At 41.1% G+C, this 18,488-nt stretch overlaps 1 long non-coding RNA gene across 3 annotated transcripts in view; it reads right to left on the bottom strand.

The window, feature by feature from the left end:
• The window catches only part of LOC132673643 (uncharacterized), a 78,990-nt gene that overhangs the window by 23,235 nt on the left and 37,267 nt on the right, over positions 1 to 18,488 (bottom strand). For all 3 annotated transcript variants that reach the window (XR_009608143.1, XR_009608144.1, XR_009608145.2), the window contains exon 4: positions 209 to 301. This is a non-coding gene — a long non-coding RNA (uncharacterized LOC132673643). The remainder of the gene's footprint in view (positions 1 to 208; positions 302 to 18,488) is intronic.

Below are 18,488 nucleotides of genomic sequence, written 5' to 3'. Positions count from 1 at the left end.
ACAACTAAGGGCACAGGCCTTAGTTGGTGGACAGAAGTTACAGACAACATCTTTCTCCTTCTGGCCCTCTGCCATGTGACTTTCACACTCTTTGGTTTCCTAGTAGTCACACCACACATTTAGACGCCATGAAAGACCAGGTTGTGTGCCAGAATAATCTATGGGACTTCTATAAAACCTAAATGCTGAAGACCCACCCCAAACTTACCAAGTCAGAATTTGGAAAGTAGTAGAGGTCTGAACAAGCGTATTTTAGAATGCTCCCATAGCCATTCTGATGTAAACTTCCATCTTATAGCCACTGGAGAGAGAATGGGGTGTAGGTCAAGGTTAGGGCTGGGAAAGAGGTAACCTAAAGACATGGTGACTGGAAAAAATGGCAGCTGGGAAGAATGGGTCCCAAAGACTGCACCCCAGGGCAAGTCTCTGATCTGGAGAGAGCACAATTATTTAAGGGTATTCACTCTGGAAAGAGGCTGAGAATTCCAGGCCACACTGAGGACAGTCCCCCCAAATGGACTGCCTAAAACAAATAAGAACCTTTCCAGTATATCCATATGTATTTACATGTGTTTATGCATTCAATTTTACATTTATTAACTACAGTTAATAGTACAATAGTACTACAGTTACAATAGTAACTACTATTTACATTTATTAACTCCTAATATACCAGGCACAAAGTTAGGTACTAGGGATAAAATATGGAGCAAAACTAGATGCTATGCCTGACCTCATGCAGCTTACATTCTAATGGGGAAGGCAATGAATTAAAGAATTACAGGGGTACCCAGCTGGCTTAGTCAGTAGAGCACATGACTCTGGATCTCAGGGTTATGAGTTCAAGCCCCATGTTGTGCACGGAGCCTACTTAAAAATTAAATACATACGTACATACATACAACTAAATGTGACCAGTGGTATAATACTGAAAGTACAAGATTACACCCACCCTAATCCATAATAATTTCATCTTGGTCCTCAACTAATCACATTCACAAAAACCCAATTTCCAAGTAAGGTAATATTTAGAGATTCCAAGTGGTCAAGAATTTTGGAGGGGCACCATTCAACCCACTGTAGCAATGTATCAATTTGGGATATTATTAAATAATGGCCACAACCAATTACATATGCAAGATATGAAATTTTTCTAAAATTATATGAATCCTACTCATAGTAGGTATCAGACAGGGAATTTCAAAGGGCCTATAATGTTTATTTCTGGGACTAGAATAAAACCAATGGTCCCCTTTTCTTGCCTACCATAATCTTGGCCCCCTCCCCTCCTCTTTCCCAAACAGCCTTTTATTATGAATTAGAAACTTCCTTATTCTGATTACCCCATCTGTCATCACCTTTCTGCCCCTGCCCTAAATCCCAGCCTCAAAGAAACAAAACATGGCTGAGATCAGGGGCTGACCATTTCTGAACTAATCAAATAAAATAGATTGCCATGAGTTTTCCACTTCTCATGTTATTGTAAGTATCTTAACATCTTACTCTTTTTTTAGAGTGAGAAGGTTTGAAGACATGTGGGGGTCACAGGACCTCTTCGGTAAGAAAGGTGCTCAGAATAAAAAGTGTGATAATCTGTTTTAGAAATTATGACCCTCCTGTGGTAATACCTTCAGATACAGATAGCAATGTTATCTGAAGCTATTCCGGTTTAAATGTTGAAATAGTCTAATATATCATGGTCTGCTTTAAATGTAATGCATTAAAACACACCTCAACACAAGCCCATAAATGAAACAAATATGTCTTCAAGGAATAGTTTTGCTGTGCTTCTTTGCAGCTTCAATGTAAACTCTCCTTTGGTCTAAAAGCATTAAAATCATAATAATGAAATTTTGCCATTAGGAGTCAGAAAGCACTTTTCTCTTTAAAAAGACAGCCGCATTAAAATTTAATTATTGTCTCCCTATCTGATTATCAGACAAGAATAAGGCACATTGGGGGGGAAACTATACATATGTTCACCCAGCACAGGAGTGTTTTTGAAGACTCTTCAAGGAATTGCTCCCCAGTACCTACCCCAAGTGGGGGGAAAATCCCATAATTAGATATATATGTGTTAAAACAAAAGAGCCAACGTACCACTGTGTAAGCAAACAGATAGAAGTCAAGTGCTCAGGAAATGATTTTGGCTTCCTAATCCCGTGCATATTCTCACTGTCTCTGAATAGTATATGTGCGTTGGACTTGCTGTGGCACCCCATCAGATGCCATCCTTGATCCACGTTTTCTTCTTCTTCGGGATAGGTAAGTAAAGATTCCTTTCTGGAGTGTGAAAGCTCGCAGCAGCAGGAACACAGCATATCTCATCTCTAATTTATGACTGACTAACTGAAACTCCTCACTGTCAGCAAACTCTGCTATGTTTACTGGTTTGACAGCATACACACATATGGCAGAAGCCAGATGGACCTTCTCCCCCAGCTTCAAGCTAAGGGTGCTTCATTAGGAAAGAGATGCAGCCAGTCTTTGAGATCTTTGAACAAGGCTTTCCAGCACTACAGGAAGGAAGTCAGTCAGCAATCTGGAGAGAAAATAACCCTCCCCTAGGCGAGGTATTAGGTCAGAAGAGAATTTATAGTCGCCCCATTGAAGCCCATCAAGTTTTAAAGAAGAAATGGCCTGTCCTCCCAACCACAGAAATTGGGAAGCCGCTTCCAAAGAAATCAGTTGAAATGAAGTTTGTGTTTCGTCACTCGGGCAAGGGTAAATAGGACAATAAATCCATTTCCTTAGCTCTGATTCATAGTTAAGAATTAATACTGTCAACAAGTTCTGGTAAACTTCAAGAAAACAATAGTGTCTTATGCAACGACAAAGATTGCAGTGAAGAACATTCCTGCTACAATGAAATATTGCTGATAGGTTGTAAAATAAAACGTAACCCTCTGAACCCAACCTTTCATTCTAAAATTTCAAGAAAAGCAACGATTTCCTCAGTTTATCTCAAATTAGTGTGTGTGTTTTGTTTTGTTTTGTTTTTTTCCTAGGGATGTCCCCTGCACCTTTCTGACCTCTCAACCTGAGTTCTTTTTCTCTTTCTTTTCTGCAATCTGGCCTCTGGGTTTGGGGGTATATCTCGAGGGCAGTGGGCTTAGATTCCCACCAAAATCCTTATTACCCACATTTGAACCAGCTGGAGCAGAGATCTCTGCAAAGTAACTGAAATCTTTCCTCTTCCTCAACCCAAAACAAGGGTTCCTGGAGTAGTAAAGGGGTAGCAAGAAGAATTGAGAGGGAATGGATCCTTAGCCAGAAAATAAACGGACCCACTCTCTAACCTATCAAACTGACCCTCTGATTCAGATAAATCTATTAAGTCCATAGGTCTCAAACATTTCCAACAGAGAAAGATCTAATTCTGGGGCAGGAGTGGGTGGCAGGGAGGGAAGAGGTTCATGGTTTAAGGGGGTGGCCCTTTCTCTGGGACCTGGTACATTTTATAAGAAATCTACACACCCCTCCAATGTCTCAAGAGCCTTCTGGTAATTAGGCTGATGAAGGAAGTGGTGAGAAGGGATCACTGGACTTTGTTGAAAACTACTTTTATAAACCCTACAATTAGTTCACACTGACTTAAAATTTTCCTCTCTCTGAGAGAGGCAAAAAATTACACATTGTTACAGAATGGGCTATAGAAGCAACTAACAATTTTCTCAACATTCTATAACACAGTTTTTATATATTTAAAAAAACCTATTTCTCAAGAACAACCTTTTAATTGAATGTTGGAATATTCAACATTCTACTCTCTGCTTTTCTATGAAGAGTAATTAGAACTAATGCTTTTTGTAGGCACATCAGGACTACAGGTTTAGTGCAAGGCATTAACCTTCTGTTTAAATGTTATGTCACAGCATTGAAGAGAAGCCCCTAGGGTGAGGCTGCAGGTGGATTTTAACCTGGTCCTTTTACCTTTGCTAATAGGAAACTTTGATATGATTTGAAACACAGTGGCCATTGTTGGTGAAACTCTATGGAGCCAAAGTTATATCATCAACCACGCAGAAACTGAGTGGAGTGCTGAAGGGCAGTGCTCCCTGGAGTCCTCAGGGCACTATACTTTATATCTGTCTAGAGTATGACACTCCTCAAAAGGTTCCACGCCCATCCAACCACGTGTACCTTTGGAGAACTCTGAAATAGCCAGAAACATAGTATCAGTCCTCTTCCACAAAGAAACTGAGGACCAGAAAGCTACATGATATGTATCCAAATGGTTGGTGGTAGGGACAGAATTAAATCCCCAGCTTTCTGTACTCAAGAATCTAATACATAAAGTTTCTTCTGATGAGTACAAATGCAGCTTAATGGCTAATGGGATTAAGTAACCAATGGATTGGAAAACAGAGGCTATGTTTGGTTACACTTTAGAGCACCTAAATATAATAAGACAACTCAGAGTATGGGGAGGGGAGAATAAGATAAAACCAGCGCAGCCAAGTTTGCCACTTAGCAAACATCTCCTGAATGTCTCCATGGTTTACACCTCAGACAGCCCCAGTCCATGAGAAGGGAAGTGAAAAGAAAATGCAAATTCAGCTGCATGTTACATCCACAGTAAATGCAAAGACAAATTAAGAATTAAAGACAAATGCAAATTACTCTGCTCATAAAAGAAACCTATACAAAAGACAGGGAATGAAAAGGCTCTGACAGTTATGGATGAATCTCTGAAGAGGCGCACAGCGACCATATTTCCAAATTCAAGCCTTTTAAAAACTGGTTAGAAGAATAAGAACAGCTGCTGCAAAGAAGGGTGGGGGGGGGGGGGGGAACTGCGGTTAACAGTAAACCAAACTACAGAGTAAAACTGAGAATCATGTCCTTATTGTCAAGGTGAGGATGAAAAACAACAAAGGGACAAAGCCAAAAGAATTCTCTCTCCAGAAATTCTATGGCAGACTTTAAAAGCTAAGCTCCTGGCAAGCCTTAGGCTGGGGGAGATGGAGACAGGAAGAGAACAAAAGAGAGAGGCCAGGTAGCAGAAGAGGCAAGTGTTGGATGAGAGGGAAAAAACACAGGACATCCTAGCAGGAAAAGGGCCTGGAGTCTGGGGTCATTGGTTGGCTCAAATGACTGCCAGGCCCGACAGGTAATGGAGAGTCTGCTTGCCCAGGAGCATCAGAGACTGTGGGAGAACATCCACAGGCATTCAAATTCAGCCTTTTCAGGGGCACCTGGGTGGCTCAGTCGGTTAAGAATCTGACTCTTGATTCAGCTCAGGTCACCATCTCAGGGTTCGTGAGATCGAGCCCCATGTGGGCCTCTGTGCTGACGGTGCAGAGCCTGCTTGGGACTCTCTCTCTCCCTCTCTCTCTGCCCCTCCCATGCTCGTGCTCTCTCTCTTTCTTTCTCTGAAAATAAATAAACACCAGAAAAATATTTTTAAAACTTTCAGCCTTTTCATAGAGGTGTTAGACCCAGACACAGAGCATATCTGTACATCAGTTTGTTTCTTTTTATAATTGAGTACTCTGGACCATCTTCAAACCTGTGGAGCAGAACAGTGGTGCCTTACATTGTTAGCTGAATGAATAAAAGAATCAAGGAAACTTTCATTTCACAAATGAAGAAACTGAGACTAAAAGATTGTGGCTTTCCTGAATTCACTCAGTTAGATGAAAGAAATTATCACTAGACCCAAGTCCCCACCCCTCAATCCAGGGCTCCTTCATCGATGCTATAATGCCTCCTCAAGAAGAAAAAGAAAATAATTGTCTTCACCTGGGAATGAAAGAAACTGACACAACCTGTCTCAGGTGGCACCTACAGGACTTGCTGCCATAGGCTGCCATCCCTGTGCCAGAGTGAAGCATCCAGGCTTTGGTTTTGGTTGAAAAAACCAAACACCTACTGGGGTCAAGGAGGCAACATACATGAGCAAAGTGGGTCTCAGTCCACCTGTGCCAAACTGGAAGGTATGTGCCCCAGTAAGGGGCAACCTTTACCCACTGCCAGCCAATCAAGACCAAATGGGGGTATGGCCAATTCTTATAGAACCTGCCCATTTTTCAAGAGAATCCAGAAATCTGTATTTTTATTTGAAACATCCTCATTTGAAGATGTTGCAACAAATTCATTTCCACACACTTGGGGGGGTCGGGGGAGGGGGCAAACCAAACACAACTTTTGGGTCAGACACGGCCAGAACTCTACCACTTACCGACCTCTGCTTTTAGTCATGGCAGCCATTTGAAGACAAGGTACAGTATATTAGTTCTAAAACACTCCAACACTTCAGCTATTTAGAAGCTCTTGGTCTAAAAATGTCTAGTTTCATTAAAGGATCAAATATATGACACCTGCATTGTAGTGGAAACAAATGCCTTTGAGGAGTCCTCAAGCATTTACACACTTGTCTATCATATTTCCCAGAGGTTCATGTTCTCTTTATCCCTGGGTGGCATTAACCTCTGTTTGCTTTTCTTATCTACCTACAGTTAGTGAGGTTGTCTAACTGAGACTCTGGCTTCTTCCTTTCTAGAATTTGTAAACCTCTCACGAGCCTTGCCATAGCAACTCATTCAGTCAAGTTCAGGCTTCTACTGGTTACACAAGCAAGACAATGGAAACTTAATCTGAGTCCAGTCTTCATAAAAGGACAATTTTTATTTAAGAAGATTGGATTTGAAATAAAAACTTGTTGCATTTATTATGACACAGACTGAAAGAATTCCAAAACTTCCATCCAACAGATAGCAACTTGTCTTTTAGGACCGGTAATTTACTTAATTTAGGAGAAAAAAAATTTTTTTTTTCCTCCTGAAGCTATGAGAAAGCCAGTTTCAGGAATTATCCGAAAAGTAGAATTCAAGTTGTTTATGAGGCAATCAGACCCTGAAGAATTATGTCCATACAATTAGCTTGGCCCTCAGAGAGGAGAAGCAGCAATTTAAAACCTGGAGGAATGCAGTTTAACTTAAGATGCCTGTTCCTTTCTCCTCACAAAATCCTGGGCTGTAGAAAATAAGAGTGGTAAATGTTATATAAATAGTACGTGACATTTGCAAAGGTTAAGAAGAGTCTCTTTACTCCGTTTCTTCTTTTCCCAAGTATTCTATTTGAGCAGTGAACCCCAAGGTTTCAGTATTCAAGTACAAGCTTGCAGGTCAGATTACCGGTGATACGAAGCTAGATCAGGAATTTCTACCCTGTTTGCTCCTCGGAAGAAAGCAAGGCCTCACCAAGAAAAATTTTGCACAAACATCGCCGAAGCAAGGGGTGCTATGTATGGCATTCTGCCAAGGGGTCCCAAAGCTGCTGAATTTGAACAAAGCAGACTTGTCTCTGTCTTCAGTTTCCATAAGGAATATGGGCACAATTTGAGGCACTGTTTCACAAAAGAAGCTCCACTCCATCTATTTGTGGCAAGCCTCTGATTTTTTTTTTTTTCTTTAATCCTCCTTTTCAAGTGACTAAACAAAGAAGTAGGGTGTTCCTGCTACAAAATCTGTGAAAAACATTCAGTGTCTAGGATATCTAAGCAGTTAAGGTGTTGGGTTTTCCAAGCCACAAACCCAGAACTAAACTTGGAGCTGGAAGATCATCCTGAAAGGCCATCTGAGCCCTGCCCTGCCTTCGGGCCAAGCAGGATTTGAACCTGAAAGAGAACTCTGAAATTTTCAGAGAGTAAGGATCTATAGTTCCTTCCATCAGTGGTTCTTCAAACTTTGAGGGAAGGAAATTCTCCCTAACGTCTGATTCACTTTAAATTTGCTTCTTGCTTTTTCCCTATAAAGGGACAAATTTCCCTCTCATTGGTAATATGAACACCAAACATTCTGAACTGCATCCACATTCGTGCAGGATGTGAATATCAAGTTCAAGGAGATTGCCCCACCGAGGTGTAGCACTTCTCAATAATAAATTACCTGTGGGTCTTCACTGTGAAGTGATTTCATGGATTAATTGGGAACTCGGGGTCCACTCTCTATTGGAAGCAGGGCCTTTGCAAGCCAGGTTTCTTCTCTGACTCACAAACATTTACACAAATCATTTATCCCACACACACCCTCCCACAGATCACACACCCAGCTCAGGAGTGGTAGGTAGTAGATAGTGAAGAGCTGAGTATTGATTGATTAATGATTGTTGACAGCTTGGCCTCATGGGATGCCATCTTGTCTCTTTCTAAGCCCTTAGTTAAACTTTAACAGTTCTCTTATCCCTTGCCTTCACCTTTCTTTGACCTCTTAACACACCCATTACTCTACTAGCTTCTAGACCTCAACCAGCCTTGCCATACCCTCCATTGTGCCTTACTCTGGATTCCCTGGTGTTTTGGTTGACTCTCTCTGCTGCCCCGATTGCTAGCCAAGGTCCTTTTTGAACTATGCCCTAAGTTAGGTCTTTTCCTATCTTGCTTCCTAATCTCTGAAAACCTATTAAGAAATGAAACACAGCCAGTTACCAGACCTAGCTGTAAAGATGATGGTGGTCAGGGCCACTCAGGGTCAAAGATTGTAGGTCCATAGAAGCTGAGTTGAATGGCCAGTAGAAGCTGCATTTCGCTAGGTAGAGCTGGTGATAACAACAAGTATCTCTGTTTGGGGAATTTAGATTTGGTCAGATAGGATGTGGGCTCCCTACCCTAAGTGCAGTTGGTAAATCTGTTAGAATTGCAGAATCTAGAGCCCCACCTCCAAACTACTGAATCAGAATCTTCATTTAACAAGATCTTCAAATGAGTTATATGCATATTAAAGTTTAAGAAGTACTGAGCTAAGGCAATGCTTCTTAATTCTGACTGCACATTAGAATCACCTGGGGAGCTTTAAAAAAACACTGATGTCCTGGCACCACCCCCACACCAATGATATCAGAATCTCTCAGTATGAAAGCTACACTTCAGTATTTTATAAAGGCTTTTCAGGGGCTTCTAATGCGCAACCAGGGTTTGAGAACTAATTCCTCAGAGTTTAGTTTGCTTGGCGAATGTGAAAACCTGACCATAATGAACATGAAACGAACTGTTTTAGATCACATGGCTCATTAGTAGCAGGCAAAGGTTCAGAATCACACAGATTCTGCAGTTAAAAGAGCATAGGTTTAAGTCCCAGTTCTGCCACTTCCTAGAAGCAGGGCTTGGGGCAAGTTTTTTAATCTCTCTGAGCTATGGTTTCCTAATCTGTAAAATGGGATGAATAATAAAAATCTCACATGTCTATTCTGGGGATTAAAGGAAATAAGGTCTGTAAAGCTTCTCTTACAGCCTATCCACCCCTTCCCTTTCCCTGTAGTCCTCTGTACCTTCCAATACACAATATATGCAGGAGTCCCAGATTGGAATTATTTATGTATTTGTTTAAGACACATGTATTGAGGGGCACCTGGGTGGCTCAGTCCATTAAGCATCCAACTTTGGCTCAGGTCATGATCTCATGGTTTGTGGGTTCAAGCCTGGTGTCGGGCTCTGTGCTGACAGAGCCTGGAGCCTGCTTCAGATTCTATGTCTCCCTCTCTCTCTGCTCCTCCTCTGCTCACACTCTGTCTCTCTCTGTCTCAAAAATAGATAAACACTAAAAAAAAATTTTTTTAAGACACATTTATTGAGCACCTATTAATTAATAAGACTGAGGATTCAGAAACAAAGAAGTAGTTCTTGCCCTCTAGGAGGAGAGATAGGCATGTAAACAAAGAAATTACTATGTGGCTGTGTAGAAGCAATATCAGGGGTGCCTAAAGGGACAAAGGTACATAGAGAATAGCTTCTATTTGTGATTTCAAAGAAATCCATCCAAAAATGTAACATCTGAGCAGAAGGAAGGAAGAGAAGATTTCCAAGCAGACAAGGGAGGAGAGGAACATTCCAGAAGGAAGGCATAGCATATACAAATGCAAGTCAGTGTGAAATGTTATGGTGTGTTAAACGAACTACAAGCAATTTCGTGTTGTAGGTGAAGTGAGAGGGTGGGATAGGATGGCAAGTAGGCAGGAGCCAGGGCACTGAGGGCTTTCTTTGCTATGCTAAGCTGTATGGACTTGATTCCATGTATGGTGGGAGCCAGAGAAAGGCTCTAAGAACCAGCTCGTTCAGGTGGTATCTTGTAGAGGGAGAGAAACCAACAAGATCACTCTGATGTCTTCCAAGAAAGAGGCAACTCAGAGAACAGATGGAGCTCAGGATCTCAGCTTTATCACCTGGATGTTACCAGATGGTCAGTCCTACAACATGGGATGCTATAGGATCGACTGAATCTTAGACAACATACAGCTGTACAAGTAAAGCAAGAGTAAAAAGAAAATCCAGAGACCTAGGGAACATGACATGCTTTTTATTGTCAAATGCTCTTCCTATGATGGTACTGACAACTATCTGAGAATATTTTCTTTAAAACCATTAAATAAATGGAGAAGTAAAGAGCCAGCTCCTCTTTGTGTGTGAAGTCTTTCCTGCTACCTTCTCCAGTACAGTTGGCTACCAGCTTCGGCAAGCCCTCCCCTCCCTGCACCCTAGATCTGGTGGATGTCCGACCCACCATTTAGTCCTAGACCACTTGGATTTACTACATGTATTTCAACCTCATCTTTTTATTCAACAATTTTCACAATTACAAAAATACTATCTGGTAATGATGGAAAAGTACAGACATACTCAAAGAAAAAAAAACTTAAATCACACATAATCCTATCACATAGAGATAACCATTAAAAACACTTTAGTGCATTTCTTTCCTTTCTTCTAAGCATACATACCCGTACTAAAACTGTTTATAGAATAGGATTACACCATGTATATTTATTTATAACTTGCTTTTTACATGCAATTATTCATTGGATAGGACTAGTTCTAGTGAGTCTCTTTTTAAGAATGAACAAGGAAGTAATATACCGACAGAAGCTAGAGCAGCCATGTGCTCAGACAAACCTAGAAAGCCACTCTTCAGAGAGAGCCACAGAAGAAGCAGAGAGAGGCAAAGACAAGAGACTATGAGATCCCAGAGACCTAGGAAAAGTAACTTCCATTCTTTATGATTTTCTAATTGGGATTCCAGCATCTTGTGAGCCCTGACTGACTGACTTCCTTCTTTGGGTTCCATGCTATTGCCTTGTATGTCCCTAATAAATCCCTCAAATTCCTCTTAAGGTTGTCTGAATGGGTTCTTTTTCTAACAGACCAAAAAAACAAAAAAACAAAAACAAAACCAAAACAAAACAAAACAACCAAGGCAAAACCTGAACTATAAGAGAGAAGATTCAGACATAAGAAAGCAGATGGATAATGGCTTACTTAAGTAAACAAGTGATTTTTGTCTTGAAGGTAAAACTTCCCCCAGATAGCCAGTTCTATTCTCGCTGAAGCTTCTATGCCACGGCACTTCTCACCCTCAGATGTGTAGATGAGAAATTTTGTTTAACACGCCACGACAACCTGTCAAAAAGAATGACTATGGTGTATTGCGTGGTCCAAGCATCTTGATTTGTTTTTCCCTGGAGTTGGATAATTGCCTTGCCTGTTCCTGTCATCACTGGGGACCAGGTGCAATGATAAACTAAATCAGTGTCCAAACTGGGATTGTTCAGTGGTTCTTACCATCCCAGATTTAAATTATTAGCAAGGATATTGAACTCTGCAGCATTTCAAGGCCAGGATATGGTAGCTTTCTGGCAATGAGACCCTAATGAGAACTCAAGGGTCTTTTCTGAATATCTGTCACACTGCAGCCAAAGGCATTGTTGGAGTTCACATGAATTCTAATGAACTGTCTCTCTTTTCCATCCGATGACGTAGGTCCACAAGCACACTGCTCTTGTTATTTTTCACTCCATTGAATTTTGGTACAGACCAGTCCTTTATTCAAATAGTACCATCTCAGGGACCCCTTCCCTAATCACTCTGGATAAAACAGAACCTCGTCCCTCAAACGTCTCCCTTATCCTGTTTCTCCTCCTCTTTCTCAATAGCACTTATCACCAGCTGACATAAAACTCTATTTATTTGTTTGTTGTTAATCTACCCCAGCAGAATGTCAGTTTCTTGAAGACAGGGACCATATCTGACTCCCAGCTGAATGCCCACTGTGTACCACAGAGCCTGGAACATAACAAACAGCAGTGGAATGAACAAACTCCTAGAGATAGCATCCTAAGACTGGCAGAGCTATGAGATTCGTGACAGAATGAGATGCCATAGACTTTTTCTTTCCTGCGATTACAACAGTAATTCCTATGTGGACTTGGGCAAGGCCCTCGAAGGTCACCACCCTTCCTGCTTCTCTTTTCAGACCAGTCGTTTCAATCACTGAGTTTCCTTTCTTTTTATCCTCAGCACTTAAACACTACGTCCAGCTGTTCCTTCTAAATTAAAAATGGAAAGAGGTAGCACGTGGGTTTTATTTCCATAATGCCATTACTCCCAGCCCTGGGACACCTCCCACCACAGAGTGCTTCTAATTACCTCAGGGGAACATCATTAAAACTTCAGAGAAAGAATCATTTTAATTCATTTGAAGTTTTAAATAAACATAGACCACATATGACAAAATCAAGCAAACAACGATGCAAGTATTAAAATGTTAAAAATGCTAGGAAGCCCTGCTCTAATGGATTTCAGAAGTAAGATCCACAATTCTGAGCTGCAGTTAGTGTGATATATGCCTACTATACATTTCCAAAATGACTCACCTTTGAATTTTCTCTAATTTACACACTTCACCTACTCTCCTTCCAAATTACCAGGTCAAGAAATGCTTCTCGTTTTCCCCCGTTAATATGCAGCTTTGCCCATTAAGCTTCACATATTAAGTTTTAACTTATTGGCTTCAGTGACACTCAATGATCCCAAAGGGGGGTGGGATAAAATATGTGTTTTTCCAAGGTGCCTTCATGCCTGGATTGCAATTTCTAATCTCTTACCTGCTCTATATCTGTGTCTTATGGAAGAGCTATTGATCTGTAATCTCACCAGTGCATTTTTCCCTCCTCATAAAATCCCAGGGACATTCTAATTAAGGACAGAGCCTGGCTACAAATTACAGAAAAGGAGGCATCCAGGCATCCAAATAGAGTTCAGACCTTTGGCCGTCCGTTCACACCCTGGGCAACTGAGGAAGCAGGTCTATGCTTAAACTCTCCTTAATTAGTCAGGCAGGGTCTGCTGTGTCCCAAAGGCAATGAGAGTAAATAAATAATAAACAAACAAATAAATGCAAATTAGACTCTTGTGTTATTGCAGACAGTGCTATTGATCCCATGGTATACAATTCGTGAATTATGAGAGGCGGCATGCAACACTAGGAAAACACAGGCTTGGGTGTCAAACCAATCAGGGTGTCTTTGAATCCAGACTCCTCTATCAGCTGTATGTTGAGTTTCTCTCTGAGCCTCAGTTTCTTTATATGCAAAATAAAAATGGTACTACTTGGCTCACAGACTTGTGTGAAAATTAATTACATTCTGTAATTATAAAGAAGTACTACAACATAGGCTCGATAAATGATAGTAACTTCTCCTACTTCAATTGCACTTATTCTAGGCTACAAGTCAGAGACTGTGGAGGTATTTATGTTCTCATCATTCAAAGGAATAGAAAAAAATTTTTGAAAGTTGGACATGCCTGAAATTGGCCATAGGGATAGGAATATGCTGCTGTAAATACAGAAGACAGTTGAAGAAAGGAGGCCACTTGGCCTGGAGAGTGAATAGGCTGCCTGAGGCCACGTTTGAAAAGGTGGGTCTGCTCCCCTAGGCCAAAATTATCAGGCAGGGAGGAAAGCATTTCAATAAATGAATAACCATCACTCTTCAACACTGGGCCATGAGGACTGAAGAGAGTCCGCTGAATGTGACCATCCAGTTCACTAGTGACCTTGACCAAGGTAGGGGCTGGAAGTCAGGCTGCAGGGGGCTAATGCAGGAGGAGAGGAGGAAGCGAAGTCAACAAGTGGAGACTATTTTTTCGAGTAGCTGAGTTGTGAAGGGAAAGCAATTCTCACCTTCCTCATTCTGAGTACTAGAGATTTTAATGCTAGAGACAGCGCAAATGGGAGTGCCAAGCTATAGAGGTTTCAATTATTAAGACAATCTTCCCCCTGCCCCTAGTAGTTCCTCAGCTATGGTTCTCCATGTGCCACAAGTGGTTGTTTGAATCTTCCTTACCTCTCTGGGAACTTTGGAACCTCACTTGCCTGCCATTGACTCCTGCCTGAGATCATCCCACAGTGTAGTGAGGTACTAGAAGCTTGGAGTCAGGAGTGAGACAAACCTGGCTGGTATCCCAGCTCACCACTCATGGGCTGTGTGGCCTTGGGCAATGTGCTAGAATATCTTTATGCCTCAGTTTCCCCAAGTTTAAGATGGGAATAAAAAAATACCTAGATAAGTGTGTTAAGAGGATTAAATGAGTTAATACTTACAAAGCACTCAACAAAAGTGCTTGGCACACTGTAAGTGTTCAACAAATGTTAACTATCACTGTTGTTGGTAGAAGGCCTGTGCCAATATGCATGCCTATTGCCTTGATGAGTCCCTAGTCTATCTGATCCTGTGGTCAGATGCTGTGGTCCACTGCATAATCCTGTGATAACTCTCTTTTCTCTCTGCTAACCTGAGCCAACTTTCTCTTGCCCAACCCTCCACCTGGTAAATCCTGTCTCCAACCCAGGCCCTATGCCACAGCAGTATCCTGTAATAATAACAACTACAACAGCTGCCTTTTATTATTGCTTAGCACATCCCAGGCACTGTGCCTAAGAGTTTTACATACATATAATCCTCACAAAACCATGAGATAGTCATTATAAGTAAGCAACTCAGCCAGTCAACAACACAGTTAGGATTTGAATCCAGTTCTGTCTAATTCCATAGACACATTCCTAATTCCTGGGTTACATTTCCTACAAAAGGAATTTGGATATCTTACATCATTTCTCCTTTAAATTAGACCTTTAGGTATCCATGCGGTAGACTGCAAAAGCAGCTACAAATTCTCTTGTTATTTTTATCAAGAAACAAAACAATTTTTTCACCCCTTAAGTCTAGGCTGGCCTTGTCACTTGTTTTGGCCAAAAACGGGTACAGATGCAATTTTGTGCTAGTTCTAAGCCTGGGTCTCAAGAAGCCTCACGTACTTTCACTCACTCTTTTGAGACCCCTACCACCATTACCAGGTGAACAAGTTCTGGAGAATAAGAGACTGCATAGAAGAGAACCAAAGCACCCCAGCCAAAAGCCAGTAAGCCCCAGCTGACCTGGCACTGATCACAGATGCCTGGATGGGCTCCAGCCAAGAGCAGCCAAGCCTGGCCCAGATTATCAGAGCAGCCCAGCTGAGCCCAGCCCAAATTTCCAATTTGTGAAAGCATAAACTAAATAAATGGTTATTGTTTTATGCAGCTAAATACGGGGTAGTTTGTTAAGCAGCAAAAACTCACTGTTACAATCTGTGTATTTTTTTAATCACTAATTCATTTCTTTCTTTTTCTTCAGTTGGAGTTCCTATTTACTATCCAATCTCAGTTTCTGATCTTCCGGATCCCTGCCTTTACAATCCTCTTGATCAGGACTTGGGCAAGAGATAAAAATATTATAATAAGATTCCACTAGCACTCCAATAATAAACTTCTTTGAATGAGATTCAAACCTATTCTCTTTACACCAAATTTTGTTGCGATAGGTTGTATTACAGTACAGTATCCAGATAAATGCCAAATTTAGAGTAAATGCACCTCTTTGAGGGGAAGAGAAGACATACTTTAGTCAACTGAAGGTTAATATTTGGGGCTGCAAAAAGTCATCAAGGACCCAGGCTCCCTCTATCTTTTTGTTCTGCCACATATGAACTTCATAATCCAAATTGGTATTTTTTTTTTACAGCCATTACATCTGGCTTCCAAGAAACTGGCAGGAGGAGATGAGCTTCTCCCCATCCCTCCCTCCCTGACCACATGGTACTACTATTCTTTTTTTTTTTTTTTTAATTTTTTTTTTCAACGTTTTTTATTTATTTTTGGGACAGAGAGAGACAGAGCATGAATGGGGGAGGGGCGGTACTACTATTCTTCACATCGCACTGGCAAGCACTTCACTCACAGGGTCACATATTGCTCCAAAAGAGGCTAGGAAAGGTGGCCCAGACTCTGTTACTAAGGAATAAGCGTGAATGGACATTGGGAAGCAGCTAGCAATATTTGTAGTAAGTACATTTCATTATGATCAAAACTGGGTATCTGGTTATTGGCAGTACAGAGCAATTAGGCATCCTACATCTAAAAGCCCAAGGGTTAACAGGGAGGCATTGTAAAAGTCTAATAGTCTATCAAGAGGCATTGAAAATAATGTTATTTGGAACACCCATTTCATGGGGAGAACTGATAGGATGCTTTTGCCATCAGTTAAGAGCTGAAGTATTATTTCAATAACCGAAGTGTTTAGTCAACAATGATGGAGGTAGTTAGCAGCAGCAATTTGCAGCCCAAACTTTACTTCGACCTACCAACCTGTACATCCAGTTACCTATTCAACATCTCCTTCTGAAAATTTTAAAGACCACCCAAATCCAACAAGTCCAACATCAAAGCCATTTTGTCTCCAAAACCTAGGTCTTCTCCAGTATGTCTCATCTCAGTGAATGATACCACCTTTACCCAGATGCTCAAGCCAGAATCCTGGGTGTCAACCTGGATCTTCCCTTTTCCTTAGCACCAATATCCACTCAGTCACCACATCCTGCACATATTTTACTCCGTGATACCTGTTAAATCCACCCACCTCTTTCCATGACCCAGGCCACTAGTTTAATACAACTTAACTCCATTTCTTGTTCTGGACAGCTGTAATAGATTCCCTGTTGGTCCCTCCACACCCATTCTGGCCATACCTCCAACCCAAACCATTGTCAACACTGCAGCCAAAATGTTTACTTGGAAACACAATGAAATCATACCATACCTCAGCATAAAACACATCAACTGTTCACCATTACTCTTAGAATAAAAATCAAAACCTTTACATGACCTACAAGATTAAATATATCTCCAGTTCATCCCATTTCCTGATTCCACTCACTCTCTGTGATTCAGCAATACCAATTTTTTCCAGTTCCTCAAATATGCCATTTTCTTTCCTGTCTTGGAGCCTTTATACATGGCGCTCCTCCATATAAAAGGTTCTTATTCACCCCCACTACTCACTAATCCTCCCTTCACTCCCTTATTATCAATAACTCAATTCAAATGTCTTCCTCAAGAAAGTGAACAAGTCAGACTAGTCTAAGTACCCCTATTAGACACTCTATTAATATGGCAAACTTACCCTCTGTAGTCCTTTTCATAATTATAATTGAGTAATTAATTGTATCTACTGGCTCCCCTGCTGGAAAGGATGATCCATGAAGACAGGATCATTCTCTATTTTGTTCATATCTATAGCCTCATTTCCTAGCACAGTGACTAGCATAATGTTCTCAGTATACGCCAGTTGAAGAAATGAGTGAACTAATGAATAAGTGAATGAATAAAGAAATCCCATGCAAGCAGAATGTCTCATTCCAGGAGATCAGAAGTAGACTTGACATAGTCATGGGAGAAGGGGAGGGTAGCATGAAGATACCCAGAAGTGGGGTAAATATGGAACACTTTTACTTACTATAAGATCAGAGCTGTACAAACAGCATTACAACCAGTAAGCAGCTGAAATAGGGATCTTCATATTTACCCCACCTAGGATCAGCTAGGTTTCACATCCTTAGGCAGAGTTGATGGATATTTGACAGACTTGAGTGTAACCAGAAGGGTCACCTGAGCTTTCTAAAGTGTAAACTCCATGAAAACAGGAGCTTGGGGTCCACTCTGCTCACAGAGTATCTCAAACACCTAGAATGGTGCCTGGAATAGAGTCAGTGTTCAATAAATATGCATAGAATGAATTTCAACATGCATGGCCACAAGTAAGAAAGAAGTGAGTATTAGCAGCCACAAATTCAAAACAAGAGGCAAGGGGTGGTTGAAAGATGTACAGACTAGCATTCACACACACACACACACACACACACACACACACACACACACACAAGTATTTACAAGGGACACTGTGCAGTCTTTAGTCCTTTGACCCAAGCACAGAGGCTGTAAAGCATCTCATTTTAATCATATTGTTGACACCTTTCACTTTCTCCCCACAGTTTTGCCAGTTTGCTTTGCTTTAAGTGTAGTTTTCAAACACCAGTTACTTCCTTTCACTTTATAGAGCATTCTTATACCATCTGAACCATACCACAAACCGATGGGTAAGTAGGTTTCAGTTTTATTTGGCATGTGAAATAACTATCAGAAATATTAAGGCACTGGTCCAAGTTAGCACTGTCCACAGAACAGCACGAGTGGGACCTGAAATGGTCTTCTACTTCCAGATTCTATTCCTCTTACATTATTCTCACTTCTGGGTAATGGTCATGGCAAAGGAAATAGCACATCCAAAATCAATGACTAGGTCTGGAGAGTGGGCAGAACTATTAAAAACTTGAAGAGATT

This window comes from Panthera onca, chromosome C1 (genome assembly GCF_046562875.1).
Source record: "Panthera onca isolate mPanOnc1 chromosome C1, mPanOnc1 haplotype 2, whole genome shotgun sequence".
Classification (NCBI taxonomy): domain Eukaryota; kingdom Metazoa; phylum Chordata; class Mammalia; order Carnivora; family Felidae; genus Panthera; species Panthera onca.
Note: the sequence above shows the minus strand (reverse complement) of the source record. Positions and strands in the feature narration are given on the sequence as shown.